Raw genomic sequence first — 21,182 nt, forward strand, 5'->3', positions numbered from 1 at the left:
AGTTCTAGTTTCACCTGCCAGTGGAAACAACCTACCTGCTTCTATCTTATCTATTCCCATCATAATCTCTTTTTAGCTTAATTTCTGCTCTCTGCAGTCTTAGCTCATGTCCAGATAATGTTTTCTTGAGTCATTTGACCCCCCCTCACAGTGTTTCACTAGCTTTAAATGAAAGAGGTAAAAAAAAGCAAATTGTGCAGGGCCAATTCCTGGCCTGGTTTAAAAAAAAAGCCCCAACTGTGCATGTGCAGCCGTTCTTCAGCCAGCACATATGCAGAACCCAAAGATTTTTTTTTTTTAAAAAAAGATCTGTGCATGTGTGATATTTTTGGGGCCAGGGCATATGCAGTAAGGCTTGATTTCTGTTCTTTTTAAAGGACAAGTATTATTTTCTCTTGCAACTGAAATAACTACACATTTAATGAATACGTTTGGCAGCTTATAGTCCAAAGCGTGATCCGATAGAAAGTTTATACCAATGCTGTTAAGAATCCTAAAGGTTATTTGGATGTAGAAATGACAAGCTGTTATCTCATTGTGCCTTCGGTGATCTTTAGTAAATTTTCAACCTGCTCCTTTCCTAAAGCCATGTAAAACTGTTCCCTTTGAGATTTATGCAATTGTCTTTGGAATGTTATTATTTCCTTTCTTCATGAACCTTCCAGATACTGCATTCAGCAGACAGTTTAACATCTTGGCCGAAAGATGGCACTTCAACATTTACTCATCATATTGGGACAATCCTGTTGCTACAGCAGTGCTTCATTGTAAATCCTCCCTGAGACCAACCAGGAGTGCCCTGGAATAATTGGGTGTAGCGGTAATAAAGGCATAAATGAGAGTTTCAGCAGCAGATGAGCTGAGACAAGGGAAGCTGAGCACTGTTATGGAGGTGGAAGTAAATGGTCTAAGTGATGACATGAACATGAGAGTAGAAACTGATCTCGGGATCAAGCATGTTACAAAGATTGTGAACAGACCAACTTGACCTCAGACGTGAGTACATAACTAGGAATTGGAGTTTGGAATGGGGACTGAAAACTGTCGCTTCAGTCTTAAAATTTATTTGGAGGAACTTTCTGCTCATTCAGTACTCAATGTTGGATAAGCAGTCTGATAATTTAACAGCAGTGGAGAAATTGAGAACTGTGCTGCAGTGCTGAGAACTGGATGTCATCAGCATTAAAGTGAAAATTAATTCCATGCCTTTGGATGATGTCATTAGGGCAGCATGTAGACGAGAAGCAGAAGAGGGCCAAGGATAGAGCCTCAGGAGACATTGAAGGTAATGGTGCAGGAGCAGGAGGAGAAGCCATTGAAAGTGATACTCTAGCTATTTTTGGATAGAAAAGAATAGAATTAGGTGGGTCCCACCCAACTCGATGACAATAGATAGACATTGGAGGAGGATGCTGTTCTCAACTGTATTAAATGGGTTTAAGAAGACTATCTGTACTAGAGAAAATGAGCTGGGGTTTATCTTTGCAATGCTGAATGATCCTGGAATAGCAGGTAGGACCCAGTGGTGTTTTATGTAGTCCAGCCAGTTTTGCGGGGTCATTAAACCAGTTGTCCACCATGTCCTTTCAAATCTGCGTGCTTTGGATTTAAGAGTGTGGCGTTGAGTGGTTTTCACAGAAATTGTCAAGATGAGAGTAATGGTTTTACTGGGGATTTGGACATCAAAGGTGGAGGTGAGGGAGTGATTTGAGTCTTTAAGTTTAAGGAATTTGAAATTATGTTTTAGAGACAAGACAAGAACTGAATAGTAAGAGAAAGTAACCAAAAATGTAGTGAGAGTTTCTGAGGAGTCTTTGGCAGATGGACCGTGAGTTATCTATGGTCAGGATGATTGAAGACTGTTGATTGAGTGAGAAGAGGAATTGCAGAGGGCTTGTTCTGTGTGAGCAATGAGGAGCTTATAGAAGTAGGATAAATCAAATGTAATGCATTGGATGTGAGGCAGGTGTACATTGGTGAGGGTGGAAAAGAGACTGAGTGGGAGATTGTTCGGGCAGTGGAATTTTGGTAAGTTGGAATTTATATTCTGTGCTTCTTAGGACAGTATTATGATTGGGCTTCTCAAGAAGTTGGAGATGGCTCATTCATTCAATTTTTAAAAAAATCTGGACACTCTTTTATGTATCTGATTGCACAGTTAGTTTGAGAGTTTTCTTCATTGGGGATTGTTGCCTGTTCCACAGCATGATGGACATAAGCTTTTTAAAAATTTTAGTGTTTTTTAATCTCTTCATTGAGAGTTAAATCTCTCGGAATTTTTATTCTGTTCAAGTAGTATCCTATTCTATTTGCTGTCCAACCTGCTTCGCCAAATATCTTAAATGAAAATAGTGTAGAAACCGCTTACATGTTCCCTTGGGCATTTTGGCTAACTATGGGACAGAGCTTTGATTATAATGTAGAGCAGGAGTACTCGGACTTTATTTTTGCTGAGCCCACCCTCTTTGGAATTTCATGCCCTTCATTCTCCTCTTTAAGAAACAGTAGGTAAAAAAATGCATATCTGTCAGTAACACAAAATGAGCAATAAAAAAAATCAGTAGCTTATTTTACACAGCTTCTTATTGAAAAGAAAATCAGACATGGTGTAAAACAGACTACCTGTTGGGTATGTATCACTTTTATCCTAGTGGTAACATTAATTTCACCACCTGATTTTTTTTGTTGCAGAGAACAAGGTTTTATTTTCTTGGTCACCATAGTAAAATGCTCAAGATATGAGCAAAGGGCCAGGGTAAGATGCTCTGTCAGAGTCGATGCAGACTCAATGGGCCAATTGGCTTCCTTCTGCAGTGCAGTGATTCTATGGTTTAAATACTTGATGACTTGCCCTTACCTCCCCTCATTTGAGTAGTGTGAGCACAGCTTACAGTTCATGAAATCTCAATTTGATTTTGTAGAAATTCAACTGCAAATCTGATTCCACATTTATGCAGCTTCTATGTTTTGTCTTTAATGTAAAACAAACAATGTCCACCGATGCATTGAAGCAAAGTGGGCAAGTATTTCAGTAGCACATTTAGCAAGCTTTGGAAACTCTTTGAATTGACAGCCACTAATCAAGAAACATAACTTCAAGATTGTCTATAAACAGACTCACCAGCTCTGTCAATTGAAGACTGATGGCAAGCTTGGCTGCTGCTACAAGTTCCTCAAATTGATTTTCCGATTTTAAGTCAGATGAAACTGGACAATTCATTCCCTCTTTAAAGAAAATATTTGCAGAATTTTCTGTAAAACTTAAGAATTACATTATCTTACACTATTTTGCAGTCCATGATAACTGAAAACAATGTCGGGAATGCAGTTGCATTGTCTTGTAGTATCCAGTTACATAATTCTTTTGGTAAAGCTCTTATTTTTTTGTGCACGATGGAAATCTTACTGTCTTTACCTGACAAAGGTTCAGTTTATTGAAGTTGTCAGAAGTCAGTCAAATAGCCCAATAAAACCTGCAAGCGATCAAGGAAATGATGGTGAAATGTTGATTCAGAATTGATCAAAAACAAGTGGCTTTCCTTCCTGTATTTGCATATTATTGCCAAAACTTTATCAGGAGACAGCAATTGAACTTCATTGATCACCTTCACCTGCTCTTTCAGATGAAAGGCTTTTGTTTGGGGGAGAAAAATCTTTGTGGTTTTATCTTTAAGGGCATGATATTTGGTCTTCCAATGATATTTTAATTTGCTTCATTTTAATCTATCACTACACTACAGTGCAGAAGGAGGCCATTTGGTCCATCAATACCCATCAAAGACACTTTCTGACAATATCTTAACCAAGCCCACACTTGCCCTATCCCCATAACCCCAAGTATTTACCCCGCTGATCCCCTTAACCTGCACATCTTGGGACATTAAGGGGCAATTTAGCATGGCCAATCCACCTAACCTGCATGTCTTTGGACTGTGGGAAGAAATCGGAGCATCTAGAGGAAATCCACACTGACACAGGGAGAACATGCAAACTCCACACAGTCACCCAAGGATGGAATCGAATCCAGGTCCCTGTGAGGCAGCAGTGCTAACTACCGTGCTGCCCTATTCTAAAAACTTCAGCACAAACAACATATTGTATTTGACCACTGGAAACTGTTTTCCATTTGCAAAAACATCCAACAATCCTTTGTTTCCAGTCACCAAGCCAATTTTGGATCCAATCTGCCACCTTCCCCTGTATCCCAAGAGATCTTAATTTTCTAACCAGTTTTCCTTGTCAAATGTCTTAAGTGTGTCAAGCTTTTTGAGTATTATTGGAGCTGCAGTCATCCAGACCAGCAGAGAATAATCCATCGTAGCCCTTTTGTAATAAAGACTAACATGCAAATAATTTGGAAGGGAAATTGTAAGTTCACTAATCATTGTATGATAGGTACATTTAAGTCAAAGAAAAGAAAATAATAGATACTCTGTTGTTGGAGATGATTATTGCCTGGCACTTGTGTGGCGTGAATGTTACTTGCCACTTATCAACTCGAGCCTGAATGTTGTCCAGGTCTTGCTGCATGTTGACATGAACTGTTTCAGTATCTGAGGAGTCACAAATGGCACTGAACACTGCAATCATCAGGAAACATTCCAACGACTGACCTTACGATGGAGGGAAGATTATTGATGAAGCAACGGAAAATATTTGAGCATAGGATGCTATTTTTAGGAATTCCTATAGCAACATCCTGGGGCTGAGATGAGTGACCTTCAATAATCCCAACTATACTTATTTGTGCTGGCTATCACTCCAATTTATGGAGAGTTTCCACCAATTCCCATTGACTTCAGTTTTACCAGGGCTCTTTGATGCCTCATTTGGTCAAGTGCTGCCTTGGTGTCAAGGGCAATCACACTCACTCACCTCTTGCGGTCAACTCTTTTGTCCATGTTTTAACCCAGACTACAATAAGATCAGGAGCCAAGTGATCCTGATGGAATACAAACTGAGCATCAATGAGCAGAATATTCCTGGCAACATCTTCCATAATTTTGATCTAGAGGAGGCTAATGGGGCGATAATTGCTTAAATTTGTCCTGCTTATTGTGGACAGATCATATCTGGGCAATTTCTACATTGTGGGGTCGATGCCAGTTCGGTAGCTGCGCTAAAACAGCTTGCTAGGGGTGCAGCTAATTCTGGAGCACAAGTCTAAGGTATTATTGCCAAAATGTTGTCAGGGCCCCAGAGCCTTTGTAGTTTCCAGTGTCTGAAATTCTTTACTTTTTTTGGACTGTAGGGCAGTTGGATTTAGGCACAGTCTAATGGTAAATGAATTGTACTAAACATCTTGCACAAGATTATTCAAAAACATTTTGAAGTCTTAAACTTTTTTGGATTTGACAAAGTGGTTCTTCACAATTAATCGTGTTAATTATAAAGCAAAATAAGCACTATAAGAGATATTGTATTGATATTGTGTAATTGCTATCAATTCCAAATGTGAAACAGGGTATGAGCTTAACCTTTTTTTGTGTATGAGCATTGGTAATTAATTTTGGTATCCTGTTTTGCATGGTTTGTGGCTGTTGAATGAATTATAGTAATTCTCTGACTGCAAGTTTTTCAGTGAAAACTTATGTAGATTGCTGCGTAAGTTAAGGTGAAAACAGCAATGTCCTAAAATTTGGAAAAAGCTGTTAAAAGGGACAAAAGTGAAATGTGGTATGAGATTTTTAAAATTCATTTGTGGGACATGGGCATTGCTGGCTGGCCAGCATTTATTGTTCATCCCTAGTTGCTTTTGAGAAGATGGTGGTAAGCTGCCTTCTTGAAACGCTGCAGTCCACGTGCTGTGGGTTCACCCACAGTTCCATGAGGGAGGGAATTTCAGGATTTTGACTCAGCGACTGTGAAGGAATGGTGATATATTTTCAATTCAGGATAGTGAGTGGCTTAGAGGGGAACTTGTAGGTGGTAGTTTTCCCATGTATCTGTTTCTCTTGACCTTCTAGATGGAAGTGGTCGTGGGTTTGATGAATTTCTACAGTACATCTTGTAGATAATACACACTGCTGCTATGGAGCTATTTACAAGATGACCAATCTGATAGCACATGGAGCTGTTGGGATCCCAACACCTATTTCGACCAGTAAAGAAAGCATTGTGGTAGACAGTAGGCAACCTAATTAGCAGATTTTCCCAACTATCACATCGAGGAAAGGGAACTCATTAGACTGCTCCTTGCAGAGTGAACTTGAGCTCAGGTGGAGCACACACAGGTATATAAGGAAATTCCTAAATTAAGCTGTAGATTCAAATGTAGCAAAGGTATCATCTACATGTTGGAAATATGCAAGGGGAAAAAGGTTGGGAGTTATTCCATCAAAAGTTTTTATATGGAAACCAAGGAAAATGTTGACAAATGTTTGCCTTAGTGGAGAGCCCATGACGAGACCATCTAGCGGGGTATACGTAGGGTAATTAAAGCTGAATTCAACTGCGCTTTGCTAAGATCAATGTATATAGATTCAGAATATGGCAGTGCATCGAGATTGCCATGATCTGGTGACGTGACACAAATATCTATGTCTCCCTTGAGTGGCATATTTGTGAATAGGCTCGCAACGTTAAATGAGCACATAGATGTGGCATTGCTGTTGATATGCAGGTTGTGCATTGTCTCTGAAAGTGAAGGAATCCTTCACCATGTATATGAAATACTCACTCAGAACTGGTAGTAGGGACTTGCTCAACCATTTGGCCAATTCATGTTGTGTAGAACCAGCCATAGATAAGTTAGGCCGTAATGGGACATCACCTTTGTAGCATGTCTTGAGCAGCCCGTACATATATGGAAATTCACTATCATATACACTACAAAGCAGCTTATTACTCTTACATGGGTCTAGCAAATGTTTTTTTGTGACTTTCATTCAGGTCAGATTATGCAGACCTGTTTGCCAGCCGGTCCGATGAATACAAATTTGGATATGTCATTAAGAGCAGCGTGCATTTTGTTAATATAGTTGTGCTCGTTAAGGATGACAATTCCAATCATGTTGTTTGGCTTACAAAATATGTATGTCTGGGTTGGCCTTGAGGCCTTGCAACACCATCAAATATTCATGCTGCACGTGAGAATCAGACAAGTCATTGGGTACCCCAAAATATATATCTGCTAGATAAGCTAAATTGTTGTTCCCTTTCAAATTTGACACTCTTGTATCTGTCTCGATGAATGCAAGATAAAAAGTTTGATAGCATGTCTGTTCTGACAGCAATGTCTAAAATTTGAACCTTTAGAAACTAGAAGCGTAATCCAGAGGATAATTATCTTCATCTTGAATCACTTCATGTTGAAAACCATTTAGGTTACATCTATAAATCTGCACCATATCTGAGGGGTTATATCAACTAATTAACTAGGAAAATGAGAATGTTTATTGACCAATTTATCTAGCCAGCATGTTCACGATGTGAAAATACACATTGCTCCAAGTCTGCTATTTCGGATCCTCAACTATAGATAGTTGCTGGTATACAACAAAAATAAATAAATAATTGTGGTTCAGTCAGCAGTTTGACTTGAGCTGGGAATTTGATCATTGATCTTAGAACACACTGTAATGTCCTCAAATTGTCAATCTTAATTAGGGTGTGTTATTTTTGGCTTTGGCTTGGATTTACCTCCATGACTCAGCCTCTTTTATTTTTTTCCCCCTCTAAAATTCCTTTTAAGTTTTATTTTACTTTTTAAGAATGCTGTATCAATCCAGTTTGTGACACTTGAAGAACTGTGCACAGTGATGGTTGGGAATAAAAAAGAAGTTGCCTATTATAATCTGCAGCATATAAACTCTACTGAGCATGTTTTCAAAGAAGTGCTTTATTTAGTGCTAATCTGAATATTCCAGTGATTCAGCAAGTAATTTCAATCATGTACTGGTGTGAATCGGAATGGTGATTAGTATTTTAAGTTAACTATTTTAAAATGGTGTGTATACCATTATGATCCTTGGCCGGACCCCGTGATATGAGGGGGGGGGGTCTGCTTAGGGAACAGTAATGTTTTGTTTAGTTACAGGTTGAGATTAAAGTCACTGCTTTTGGAATAAAGCCCACAAGATTCCATAGAATTTGAACAAGCACAATCAATTTTATTACCAAATCCATTCCACAGGGATATTGCCCATATACACCCCCTGCCTCAAAGAGGAATGTGCTTTTCTCCTTCAACACTGAAGAAACTGTCTTTCAAAAGCATTGCAATTTCAGATCATGCCCTGAACCCTTCACTGGAGTCAAGTTGGATAACGTGCTAAAAAAAATCAAGCCTGGCACTGCTGCCAGCAAAGACAACATTCTTCCTGAGTTCCTTAAATACTGTGACCCATGTGTCTGCTGCTGATTGGTTCAATTCCTCACAAGGGTTATCTGCAGAGGAAAACTGCCAGATTTCCAAAGTCATCGGCATCCCAAAACCAGGCAAAGATCCAAACTTACTTTCAAGCTACTGACCAATATCTTTGCACTCTGTGCTGCAAGGCCTTAGAGTATCTTACATGAATAGAGCCAGAAAATCTTGAAAGCTGAACAAGCCGGCTTTCCTTGAGGGCAGAGTACATGTGAACAGGTGCTTGCTCTAATCACCTTAGTTGAAAATGACAAAATAGGCATTGTTTTTCTCGACCTCGTTGTAGTTTACGACACTGTCTGGCGCACTGGTCTCCTGTCAAAATCTCAAAAGTCCTCCTTCTGTGGGTTACTGACCCTATTGAACTATTACTGACATAGGTGGTTCAGAGTGCACATGGGTGATGAGACAAGTGCCTGGAGAAACAGTCCAACAACTTCCCAAGGATCTGTTCGAGCCCAACTCTTTTTTCAATCTCCATATCAACGATCTACCTCCAACCCTCTCTCGGAACTTCAAGTATGCTGATGAAATCTGTTGTGCCTCCTGGGTTTGGACATTTTCTAAACTAGAGATAATGCTAAGCAAGGATGTAAAGCTGGCCAACGACTCTAAGACATGGCAACTTCAACCTGGCAGCAGCAAAACAGTCTCAAGTATATTCCACCTTCAAATGCAGGACCAAGAGGGAACTCCACATCTCCCTGAATGGCAACAGACTGAATCACTAACAACATGGTGTTATCCTTAACTGAATACCAACATACAAAAAACATCTGAGCATCGCTTCTCGGCCTTTTGGCTAAGATCAAGTCTAGTATCGACATGCTGTGCTTGGCTGAAGTCATTAGGTTACATTTTAGCTTCATTTGAAGCAATTTTTAAAAGCGGCATCTCGGCCTTTTGGCTAAGATGCAAATGAGATCAAGCCTTGGAGGAGGAGCTGTGCCTACTCCAATCAGCTTGGATCATGTATATCAAGCCCAAGACAGGAGGTGAGAGCCCTGTCTTGTCAGCTTGGATCGGGAATGTCTCAACTTGTTGAGACTCTGAATTGGACTTGATTTGACTGAATTGGAATAAAAACAAAAGAAAACATCTGAGCAAGACAGCAGCTAAGATCAAAACATGAAACAATCTCCTCAGCAAACTTGTTGCCTCTTTATGGGGTGCAGATGCTCAGCTTTTGCCATTGTCCACTTGACTGCAGAGTACTGTACACCAGTATGATGCAACTTATCCTTTGTCAGTCTTGTAGATACCCAGCTCAACATAGCAATGTGTATCATTTTGGGTACCTTCTGATTGACTGAACTCTGCCCCTCAGTTCTGAGCAACATCCCACCCCCTCACAGGGAAGGAGAGTGCAATAGGAAAACTCTTGGATAAGGTTTACATGAACCCAAGCCTGCTGTTACACAAGGACCGTTTAATAATCCACCTGCTTTTCGCATCATCACACCAGTCTGTATGGCTTAGACCACTGTGCCAAGAAATAACCATGATGTGGAGATGCCGGCGTTGGACTGGGGTAAGCACAGTAAGAGGTCTCACAGCACCAGGTTAAGGTCCAACAGGTTTATTTGGTAGCCACAAGCTTTCGGAGCACTGCCCCTTCATCAGGTGAGTGGGAGTTCTGTTCACAAACAGGGCATATATAGACACAAACTCAATTTACAAGATAATGGTTGGAATGTGAGTCTTTACAGGTAATCAAGTCTTAAAGGTACAGGCAATGTCAGTGGAGAGAGGGTTAACTACATGTTAAAGAGATGTGTATTGTCTCCAGCCAGAACAGTTAGTGACAGCTACCTCGCTGACTGTGACAGCTACCTCGCTGACTGTGACAGCTACCTCGCTGACTGTGACAGCTACCTCGCTGACTGTGACAGCTACCTCGCTGACTGTGACAGCTACCTCGCTGACTGTGACAGCTACCTCGCTGACTGTGACAGCTACCTCGCTGACTGTGACAGCTACCTCGCTGACTGTGACAGCTACCTCGCTGACTGTGACAGCTACCTCGCTGACTGTGACAGCTACCTCGCTGACTGTGACAGCTACCTCGCTGACTGTGACAGCTACCTCGCTGACTGTGACAGCTACCTCGCTGACTGTGACAGCTACCTCGCTGACTGTGACAGCTACCTCGCTGACTGTGACAGCTACCTCGCTGACTGTGACAGCTACCTCGCTGACTGTGACAGCTACCTCGCTGACTGTGACAGCTACCTCGCTGACTGTGACAGCTACCTCGCTGACTGTGACAGCTACCTCGCTGACTGTGACAGCTACCTCGCTGACTGTGACAGCTACCTCGCTGACTGTGACAGCTACCTCGCTGACTGTGACAGCTACCTCGCTGACTGTGACAGCTACCTCGCTGACTGTGACAGCTACCTCGCTGACTGTGACAGCTACCTCGCTGACTGTGACAGCTACCTCGCTGACTGTGACAGCTACCTCGCTGACTGTGACAGCTACCTCGCTGACTGTGACAGCTACCTCGCTGACTGTGACAGCTACCTCGCTGACTGTGACAGCTACCTCGCTGACTGTGACAGCTACCTCGCTGACTGTGACAGCTACCTCGCTGACTGTGACAGCTACCTCGCTGACTGTGACAGCTACCTCGCTGACTGTGACAGCTACCTCGCTGACTGTGACAGCTACCTCGCTGACTGTGACAGCTACCTCGCTGACTGTGACAGCTACCTCGCTGACTGTGACAGCTACCTCGCTGACTGTGACAGCTACCTCGCTGACTGTGACAGCTACCTCGCTGACTGTGACAGCTACCTCGCTGACTGTGACAGCTACCTCGCTGACTGTGACAGCTACCTCGCTGACTGTGACAGCTACCTCGCTGACTGTGACAGCTACCTCGCTGACTGTGACAGCTACCTCGCTGACTGTGACAGCTACCTCGCTGACTGTGACAGCTACCTCGCTGACTGTGACAGCTACCTCGCTGACTGTGACAGCTACCTCGCTGACTGTGACAGCTACCTCGCTGACTGTGACAGCTACCTCGCTGACTGTGACAGCTACCTCGCTGACTGTGACAGCTACCTCGCTGACTGTGACAGCTACCTCGCTGACTGTGACAGCTACCTCGCTGACTGTGACAGCTACCTCGCTGACTGTGACAGCTACCTCGCTGACTGTGACAGCTACCTCGCTGACTGTGACAAGAAAATGGCATCAATGTGTCTAGTGTATAGCATCGGTTGAAGGTCCTGTGCGGTGAAGAGGTCTTGTTCGAATCTGTGCATGAAGATGTTGGCATATTGAGGTGCGAATTTGGTCCCCATGGCTGTTCCGTGTGTCTGGATGAAGAACTGGTTGTTGAAGGTGAAGACATTGTGGTCCAGGATGAAGCGGATGAGTTGTAAAATTGCATCTGGAACTGTACAAAGGACCCCCAGCTTTTGTCGCGACACTACGGACTTCCTACAGAAACTCAACACACATGGAGCAGTTGAACCCGGAGCACTCTCGTCACAATGGATGTCTCGGCACTCTACACCAGCATCTCCCACGACGATGGCATTGCTGCAACTGCCTCAGTAATCAACGCCGACAACTGCCAGTTTCCAGATGCAATCATTAATGAGGGTAAGGCAGTGGATGTTGTCTACATGGACTTCAGTAAGGCCTTTGACAAGATCCCTAAAATGGCAGACTGGTGCAGAAGGTGATCAGAGGTGCATGGGATCAGAGGTGAGCTGGCAAGGTGGATACAAAACTGGCTCGGTCAAAGATGACAGAGGGTAGCAGCGGAAGGGTGCATTTCTGAATGGAGGGCTGTGACAAGTGGTGTTTCTCAGGGATCAGTGCTGGGACCTTTGCTGCTTGTAATATATATATAAAATGATTTGGAGGAAAATGTAACTGGATTGATTAGTAAGTTTGCGGACGACACCAAGGTTGGTGGATTGGCGGATAGCGATAAGGACCATCAGAGGATACAGCAGGATAGAGATCAGTTGGAGACTTGGGCGGAGAGATGGCAGATGGAGTTTAATCTGGACAAATGTGAGGTAATGCATTTTGCAAGGTCTAATACAGATAGGAAATATACAGTAAATGGCAAAACCCTTCAGAGTATTGTTAGGCAAAGGGATCTGGGTGTACAGGTACACAGGTCACTGAAAGTGGCAATGCAGGTGGAGAAGGTAGTCAAGAAGGCATGTGGCATGCTTGCCTTCATCGGCCGGGGTATTGAGTTTAAAAATTGGCAAGTCATGTTGCAGCTTTATAGAACCTTAGTGAGGCCGCACTTGGAATATAGTGTTGAATTCTGGTCGCCACACTACCAGAAGGATGTGGAGGCTTTGGAGAGGGTACAGAAAAGATTTACCAGGATGTTGCCTGGTATGGAGGGCATTAGCTATGAGGAGAGATTGAAGAAACTTGGTTTGTTCTCACTGGAGTGACGGAGGTTGAGGGGAGACCTGATAGAAGTCTACAAGATTATGAGAGGCAATGGACAGAGTGGATAGTCAGAAGCTTTTTCCCAAGGTGGAAGAGTCAATTACTAGGGAGCATAGTTTTAAGGTTTGAAAAGAGATGTACGAGGCAGATTTTTTACACAGAGAGTGGTGGGTGCCTGGAACTCGTTGCCAGGGGAGGTAGTGGAAGCGGATACGGTAGTGACTTTTAGGGGGCGTCTTGACAAGTACATGAATAGAACATAGAACAGTACAGCACAGTACAGGCCCTTCGGCCCTCGATGTTGTGCCGAGCTTTGTCCGAAACCAAGATCAAGCTATCCCACTCCCTATCATTCTGGTGTGCTCCATGTGCCTATCCAATAACCGCTTGAAAGTTTCTAAAGTGTCCGACTCCACTATCACAGCAGGCAGTCCATTCCACACCCCAACCACTCTCTGAGTAAAGAACCTACCTCGGACATCCCTCCTATATCTCCCACCATGAACTTTATAGTTATGCCCCCTAGTAACAGCTACATTCACCCGAGGAAATAGTCTCTGAACGTCCACTCTATCTATCCCCTTATCATATAAACCTTTATTAAGTCGCCCCTCATCCTTCTCTGCTCCAAAGAGAAAAGCCCCAGCTCCCTCAACCTTTCCTCATAAGACCAACTCTCCAAACCAGGCAGCATCCCAGTAAATCTCCTCTGCACTCTCTCCAATGCTTCCACGTCCTTCTTATAGTGAGGTGACCAGAACTGCACACGATATTCCAAATGTGGTCTCACCAAGGTCCTGTACAATTGCAGCATAATCCCACGGCTCTTAAACTCAAACCCCCTGTTAATAACCGCTAATACACTATAGGCCTTCTTCATGGCTCTATCCACTTGAGTGGCAACCTTCAGAGATCTGTGGATAAGAACCCCAAGATATCTCTGTTCCTCCACATTCCTCAGAACCCTGCCGTTGACCCTGTAATCCGCATTCAAATTTGTCTTGTCAAAATTAATCACCTTGTACTTATCAGTGTTAAACTCCATCTGCCATTTTTCGGCCCAGCCCTGCATCCCATCGATGTCTCTTTGCAGCCTACAATAGCCCTCCACCTCATCCACTACTCCACCAATCTTGGTGTCATCAACAAATTTACTGACCCACCCTTCAGCCCCCTCCTCCAAGTCATTGATAAAAATCACAAAAAGCAGAGGACCCAGCACTGATCCCTGTGGTACACCGCTGGTAACTGGTCTCCAGTCTGGAACTTTTCCATCCACCACCATTCTCTCTTCTATGAGATAGTAAGAAGTCTCACAACACCAGGTTAAAGTCCAACAGGTTTATTTGGTAGCAAATACCATAAGCTTTCGGAGCACTGCTCCTTCGTCAGATGGAGTGGAAATCTGCTCTCAAACAGTGCAAACAGACAGAATCAAGTTGCAGAATACTGATTAGAATGCGAATCCTACAGCCAGCCAGGTCTTAAATGCACAGACAATGTGGGTGGAGGGAACATTCAACACAGGTTAAAGAGATGTGTATTGTCTCCAGACAGAACAGCTAGTGAAATTCTGCAAGTCCAGGAGACAAGCTGTGGGGGTTACTGATAATGTGACATAAATCCAACATCCCGGTTTAGGCCGTCCTCATGTGTGCGGAACTTGGCTATCAGTTTCTGCTCAGCGACTCTGCGCTGTCGTGTGTTGTGAAGGCCGCCTTGGAGAACGCTTACCTGAAGATCCAAGGCTGAATGCCCGTGACTGCTGAAGTGCTCCCCCACAGGAAGAGAACAGTCTTGCCTGGTGATTGTCGAGCGGTGTTCATTCATCCATTGTCGTAGCGTCTGCATGGTTTCCCCAATGTACCATGCCTCGGGACATCCTTTCCTGCAGCGTATCAGGTAGACAACGTTGGCCGAGTTGCAAGAGTATGTACCGTGTACCTGGTAGATGGTGTTCTCACGTGAGATGATGGCATCCGTGTCGATGATCCGGCACATAGCCAGTTATTTATCCAATTGGCCAAATTTCCCTCTATCCTACACCTCCTTACTTTCTTCATGAGCCTACCATGGGGAACCTTATCAAACACCTTACTAAAATCCATGTATACGACATCTCTACCTTCATCTACACACTTTGTTACCTCCTCAAAGAATTTAATCAAATTTGTGAGGCAAGACTTGCCTTTCACAAATCCGTGCTGACTATCACGGATTAAGCTGCATCTTTCCAAATGGTTTGGTCATAAATCCTATCCCTCAGGACCTTTTCCATTAACTTACCGACCACTGAAGTAAGACTAACCGGCCTATAATTACCAGGGTCAATTCTATTTCCTTTCTTGAACAGAGGAACAACATTCGCCACTCTACAGTCCTCTGGCACTATCCCCGTGGACGGTGAGGACCCAAAGATCAAAATCAAAGGCTCTGCAATCTCATCCCTTGCCTCCTAAAGAATCCTAGCATATATCCCATCTGGCCCAGGGGACATATCGACCCTCGGGTTTTTCAAAATTGCTAATGTACCTTCCCTCAGAACATCTACCTCCTCCAGCCTATCAGCCTGTATCCCACTCTCATCCTCAAAAACATGGTCCCTCTCCTTGGTGAATACTGAAGAAAAGTATTCATTCATTGCCTCTCCTATCTCTTCTGACTCCATGCACAAGTTCCCACTACTACCCTTGACCAGCCCTAACCTCACCCTGGTCATTCTTTTATTTCTCACATAAGAGTAAAAAGCCTTGGGGTTTTCCTTGATCTGACCTGCCAAGGACTTCTTATGCCCCCTCCTAGCTCTCCTAAGCCCTTTTTTTTAGCTCATTCCTTGCTACCTTGTAACCCTCAAGCAACTCAACTGAACCTTGTTTTTTCATCCTTACATATGCTTCCTTTTGCCTCTTGACAAGAGAGTCAACGTCTTTTGTGAACCATGGTTCCCTCACTCGGCCATTTCCTCCCTGCCTGACGGGGACATGCCTATCAAGGACATGCAGTATTTGTTCCTTGAACAAGCTCCACTTTTCATTTGGTGCCTTTCCCTGACAGTTTCTGTTCACATCTTATGCTCCCTAATTCTTGCCTAATCGCATCATAATTACCCCTCCCCCAATTATAAACCTTGTCCTGCCGTATGGCCCTATCCCTCTCCATTGCAATAATGAAAGACACCGAATTGTGGTCACTATCTCCCACAACCAAATCTAACACTTGGCCCGGTTCATTACCCAGTACCAAGTCCAATGTGGCCCCACCTCTTGTCGGCCTATCCATATATTGTGTCAGGAAACCCTCCAGCACACACTGCACAAAAACTGCCCCATCCAAACTATTCGACCTATAACAGTTCCAATCAATATTTGGAAAGTTAAAGTCACCCATGACAACTACCCTGTGACCTCCACACCTATCCATAATCCGCTTTGCAATTTCTTCCTCCACATCTCTATTACTATTTGGGGGCCTATAGAAAACCCCCAACAATGTGACCGCTCCTGTCCTATTTCTAACTTCAGCCCATATTACCTCAGTAGGCAGATCCTCCTCGAACTGCCTTTCAGCAGCCGTTAAACTATCCTTGATTTACAATGCTACTCCACCACCACTTTTACCACCTTCCCTACTCTTTCTGAAACATCTTAACCCCGGTACTTCCAACAACCATTCCTGTCCCTGTTCTAACCATGTCTCCATAATGGCCACAACATCGTAGTCCCAAGTACCAATCCATGCTCCAAGTTCACCTACCTTATTCCGGATGCTCCTTGCATTGAAATAGACACACTTCAACCCACCTTCCTGTCTGCCGGTACACTCCTGCGACCTTGATACCCTCCTCAGTATCTCACTACACTCAACACTGGCTTCTGGACTACAGCTTGTTTTCCCATCCCCCTGACAAATTAGTTTAAACCCCCCTGAAGAGCCGTAGCAAATTTCCCTCCCAGGATATTGGTGTCCCTCTGGTTCAGGTGCAACCGTCCTGTTTGTACAGGTCCCACCTTACCCAGAATGTGCTCCAATTATCCATGAAACTGAAACCCTCCCTCCTACACCATCCCTGCAGCCACGTGCTTATCTGCACTCTCTTCCTGTTCCTCAACTCGCCAGCACGTGGCTCCGGCAACAAACCAGAGATGACAGCATGGTTTGTTTTGGCTCTCAGCTTCCACCCTAGCTCCTTAAATTCCTGTTTTAAATCCCCATCCCTTCTCTTACCTATGTCATTGGTACCGATGTGTACCACGACTTGTGAATGTTCCCCTTCCCCCTTGAGGATCCTGAAAACACAGTCCGAGACGTCACGGACCTTGGCACCCGGGAGGCAACATGCCATCCGTGAGTCTCTTTCGTTGCCACAGAATCTCCTATCTGTCCCTCTAACTATCGAGTCCCCTATAACTATTGCTCTCCTGCTCTTCCCCCTTCCCTTCTGAGCCACAGGGACGGAGTGCTGGAGATCCGGTCACCGCGGCTTACCACTGATAGGTCGTCCCCCTCAACAGTATCCAAAGCGGTATACTTGTTGCCGAGGGGAATGACCACAGGGGATCCCTGTACTGACTGCTGCACGGGCATTCGGCCTCTGATATTCGGGTAAGCGTTCTCCAAGGCGGCCTTCGCGACACACGACAGCGCAGAGTCGCGGAGCAGAAACTGATAGCCAGGTTCCGCACACACAAGGACGGCCTCAACCGGGATATTGGGTTTATGTCACACTATTTCACATAAATATTTCTGCTTTTTTCCTCCTGAGTCTTTATCATGCGATCCTAGAATCAGAATTTATGTCACACTATTTGTAACTCCCACAGTTGCGTGGACCTGCAGAGTTTCACTGGCTGTCTTGTCTGGAGACAATACACATCTTTTTAGCCTGTCTTGATGCTCTCTCCACTCCCATTGTTTTGTTTCTTAAAGACTGGATTAGTTGTAAGTATTCGCATTCCAACCATTATTCATGTAAATTGAGTCTGTGTCTTATAAGTTCTGTTTGTGAACAGAATTCCCACTCACCTGAAGAAGGGGCTCAGAGCCTCGAAAGCTTGTGTGGCTTTTGCTACCAAATAAACCTGTTGGACTTTAACCTGGTGTTGTTAAACTTCTTACTGTGTTTACCCCAGTCCAACGCCGGCATCTCCACATCATGACTGACTGCTTCTGCCCAGCCCCTCTTACCGTCACCCATCTATCTTCATTCTTCGGAATAACTACATCCGTGAAGCTTCTATCTATGACCACCTCTGCCTCCCGAACGATCCGACGTTCATCCAGCTCCAACTTCATCCAGAATGAGATGGGAATAGAGGGATATGGTCCTGGGAAGTGTAGGGGGTTTTAGTTAAGTCAGGCAGCATGGTCAGTGCAGGCTTGGAGGGCCGAAGGGCCTGTTCCTGTGCTGTAATTTTCTTTGTTCCTTTGTTCTTTGTTCAATCTACCATGCCAACATTGGGCACTCCTTACCATTTCCTCACTGGCCAAGCCCTTTGTGCATCAAATTGGCACAAGTGGGGGCCTGCAGGAAACCCAGACTGCAGCTGTGATACCCCAATCAATGACTCAACGTTGAATACAGCCTGTCGCTGACAAAATTCAGCAGAGGGCTGAGAGCTCTATTTGGCCATTGTGGATGCTATTGCCTAGCTTGGTGATTACTGCACATGCTTAAAACAAATTAAAACTCGTCTCTCTCGTAAGGGATTCCGATTCCACGGTTTTGAAGATCTCCGCTCTGAATTTCCTACTGCCTTAATGACTGCTCATTTCCAGGATTTTCTCCTCAGGACTTCTCCTGAGCCCTGACTGCTTGAAAACTGCTCACCACAACACCTCTGCTGCCTGGAGCCTCTTCTCCTTGCTTCTAAATACGCACAGTCACAGGATTTCTTGAACCCCAATTGGTGGCTGCGCTCAGCAATCATTGGCCCCCAGGGCTTCACTGAATCCTCAACCCAACTCCTCAGAGCTAACAGTAGCATGTTTTTAATTTGGAGCTTATTGCTTTACTCCCTTTTAACATGCTTAACAGGGCCTATTCTTGTCCCGGCTTCCGTTTGAAGCTTTCAGGCTGGTTTTCCAACGTCCTCCAGTAATAATATTAATAATGACTAATTTACTAATAGTAAAAGGTCCCCCTTTATTTCAACAACAGCCTATATTTATACAGTATGGGATGTCCTAAGAATGCTTCATAGGAGCATTGTAAAACAAAGTGTGGTGCTGAGACACGTAAGTAGATATTGGGTTAAATGACCAAAAGCCTGTCAAAAAGATGAGTTTTAAGAAGTGTTAAATGAGGAAAGCACGAAACAGAAGCGGAGGGAGAGTGGATAGTCAGAAGCTTTTTCCCAGGGTGGAAGAGTCAATTACCAGGGGGCATAGGTTTAAGGTGCCAGGGGCAAGATTTAAAGGAGACATGCGAGGCAAGTTTTTTTGAGGTGGTGGGTGCCTGGAACTCGCTGCCGGGAGAGGTAGTGGAAGCAGATACGATAGTGACTTTTAAGGGGTGTCTTGGCAAATACATGAATAGAATGGGAATGCAGGGATATAGTCCCCGGAAAGGTAGGGGGTTTTAATTCAGATGGGCAGCATGATTGGTGCAGGCTTGGAAGGCCATAGGGCCTGTTCCTGTGCTGTAATTTTTGATCTTTTAATCTGACCATTGCCAGAGAGAGGGATGGAGTTGGTAATCGGGGCATGGATTTTGAAGTCTGGGCTAATGCTGCCACTGTATAGCAAAATCTGGATATTTTATTTTTCTAAAAAGCAATTTGATGTTTGTTTTTTGTTGTTGCTGTTTGAGTTCCCTCATTTATATGTCAGGTGCATTTTTTTTTCATTTTAAGTATGCTGCAGGGACTTTTACATTCTCCAAAATGCTCCTATTCCAGCAATATAAATTGCTGGAACTTTTTTCTTCTCCACCAAATATTTGCTTATAAAATATTTTAAAATTATTGGAGCATTAGCATGTTGTAATAGTATTTATTTTGCTACTGGGAGCTGCCAAGGATGCAGAGATGAATTTTGTGTCCAAAAACACATTTGCAAGTCTTCAGTTGTGGAAACATACTCTTGCGGGGGGAAAAGCAAACTTAATTAGCTCAAAAAGAACTCCAGCAAAAATCAGAAAATGAGCTAGATTCGGCTGGAAGTTAATTTTAAAATGACCAGAAATTAGTGTCTTTCATCAATAACTACAATCCTTTTGTGCAAGGAGTTGCATCTGTGTGTTGCGAAATACTGGTAAAATGTAAGATGCAAATAATAGTGCCAGTGTGAATTATGATAAATACCATATCTAACACACTCACTTTTTTTGCTAATAAAACAATTTCAGGTTACTGGATTACTGCAGCCTGTTGTTGTAATTTCTTTCTTCTTCACTGCTCACTGATTTCTGCCCTTCTCCTCTGGGGACTACTGGGAGCTTGCAAAAGATGGCCCAGGTTTGTTACTGCTTTCCTACATATCTTTTGTATCAGATTGCTTGGAATTTACAACAATCTATTCTGAAAGTTATGCAGATTTTTGCTGGGCTGACTCGTGTGAAGACGTTCACTCGATGATTGGTTGTTGCCAATGTCTGCTGTAAACTGCAGTGTTACCAATCTTACAGGTGAGTTCTGTTTTTCCTTCAACGATAACAGCCTTTTGTGTGCAAGTATCTCTGGCTTATCTAAAACCTTGTTTCCATTGTTTGGTGTTGACAGTGTTAAACGTGTACATATAGAGAGATGATGTACTGTCCTTAATTCTCAGTTTTGGATCTTTTGCAGCTTCTTTATCTGTGTCTGATTTGTCGTGCAAGATGCTGTATTCCAGGGTTGCCACAGCCTGGCTGTATTTTTAAAAAAACATGGCTAGACCACATCTGGTGTATCCAGTACTGTTGAGTTCAATACACTGTGTCCCTATGTGCTAAATTAGCAATCTGTGGAGATTGTAACATTTAAGGAGCAGGATGTTCCAATGCTTGCGACATTGGTTCATGCCTAGTAACAAGGATGGGACCACTTGAGGTTGTTTTGATGGTTTCCCAGATTAGTTCAAAGCTAAGTTTCGGGAGAGTCAAGGGAGGGGGGTAGAGAAACTCCAGGCAGCAAAAGTACTGTTGTTACCTCTGAGGAGCTGAGAAGAGGGCTCGGTGAGGGGAAGCCCTGGCAATGGAAGAGGGCTCAGTGGGGGAAAACCCTGTCAATCAGATTATAGCTGACTACAGCTGAGAGACATGAGTTCGGAGAAACTTGGGGGCAATGCCAGATCAGTGAAACAAAGAGCTGCAATTACGCCATAAAATAGAGGTTGAGGTGCATTCAGGAATCCGGGGAGAAGAATCTTGGAAGGCCAGATTGAAACCTTGTGGGGTGGG

At 43.7% G+C, this 21,182-nt stretch overlaps 1 protein-coding gene and 1 non-coding gene across 3 annotated transcripts in view; both read left to right on the plus strand.

Moving 5' to 3' along the window:
- prkcz (protein kinase C, zeta) overlaps positions 1-21,182 on the plus strand; it is a 466,471-nt gene that overhangs the window by 7,158 nt on the left and 438,131 nt on the right. The window lies entirely within an intron of this gene.
- LOC144510288 (U2 spliceosomal RNA) lies at positions 9,151-9,349 on the plus strand. Its single transcript, XR_013500601.1, has one exon. It is a non-coding gene; the product is annotated as a U2 spliceosomal RNA (small nuclear RNA).

This window comes from Mustelus asterias, chromosome 22 (genome assembly GCF_964213995.1).
Source record: "Mustelus asterias chromosome 22, sMusAst1.hap1.1, whole genome shotgun sequence".
In the NCBI taxonomy this organism is placed as follows: domain Eukaryota; kingdom Metazoa; phylum Chordata; class Chondrichthyes; order Carcharhiniformes; family Triakidae; genus Mustelus; species Mustelus asterias.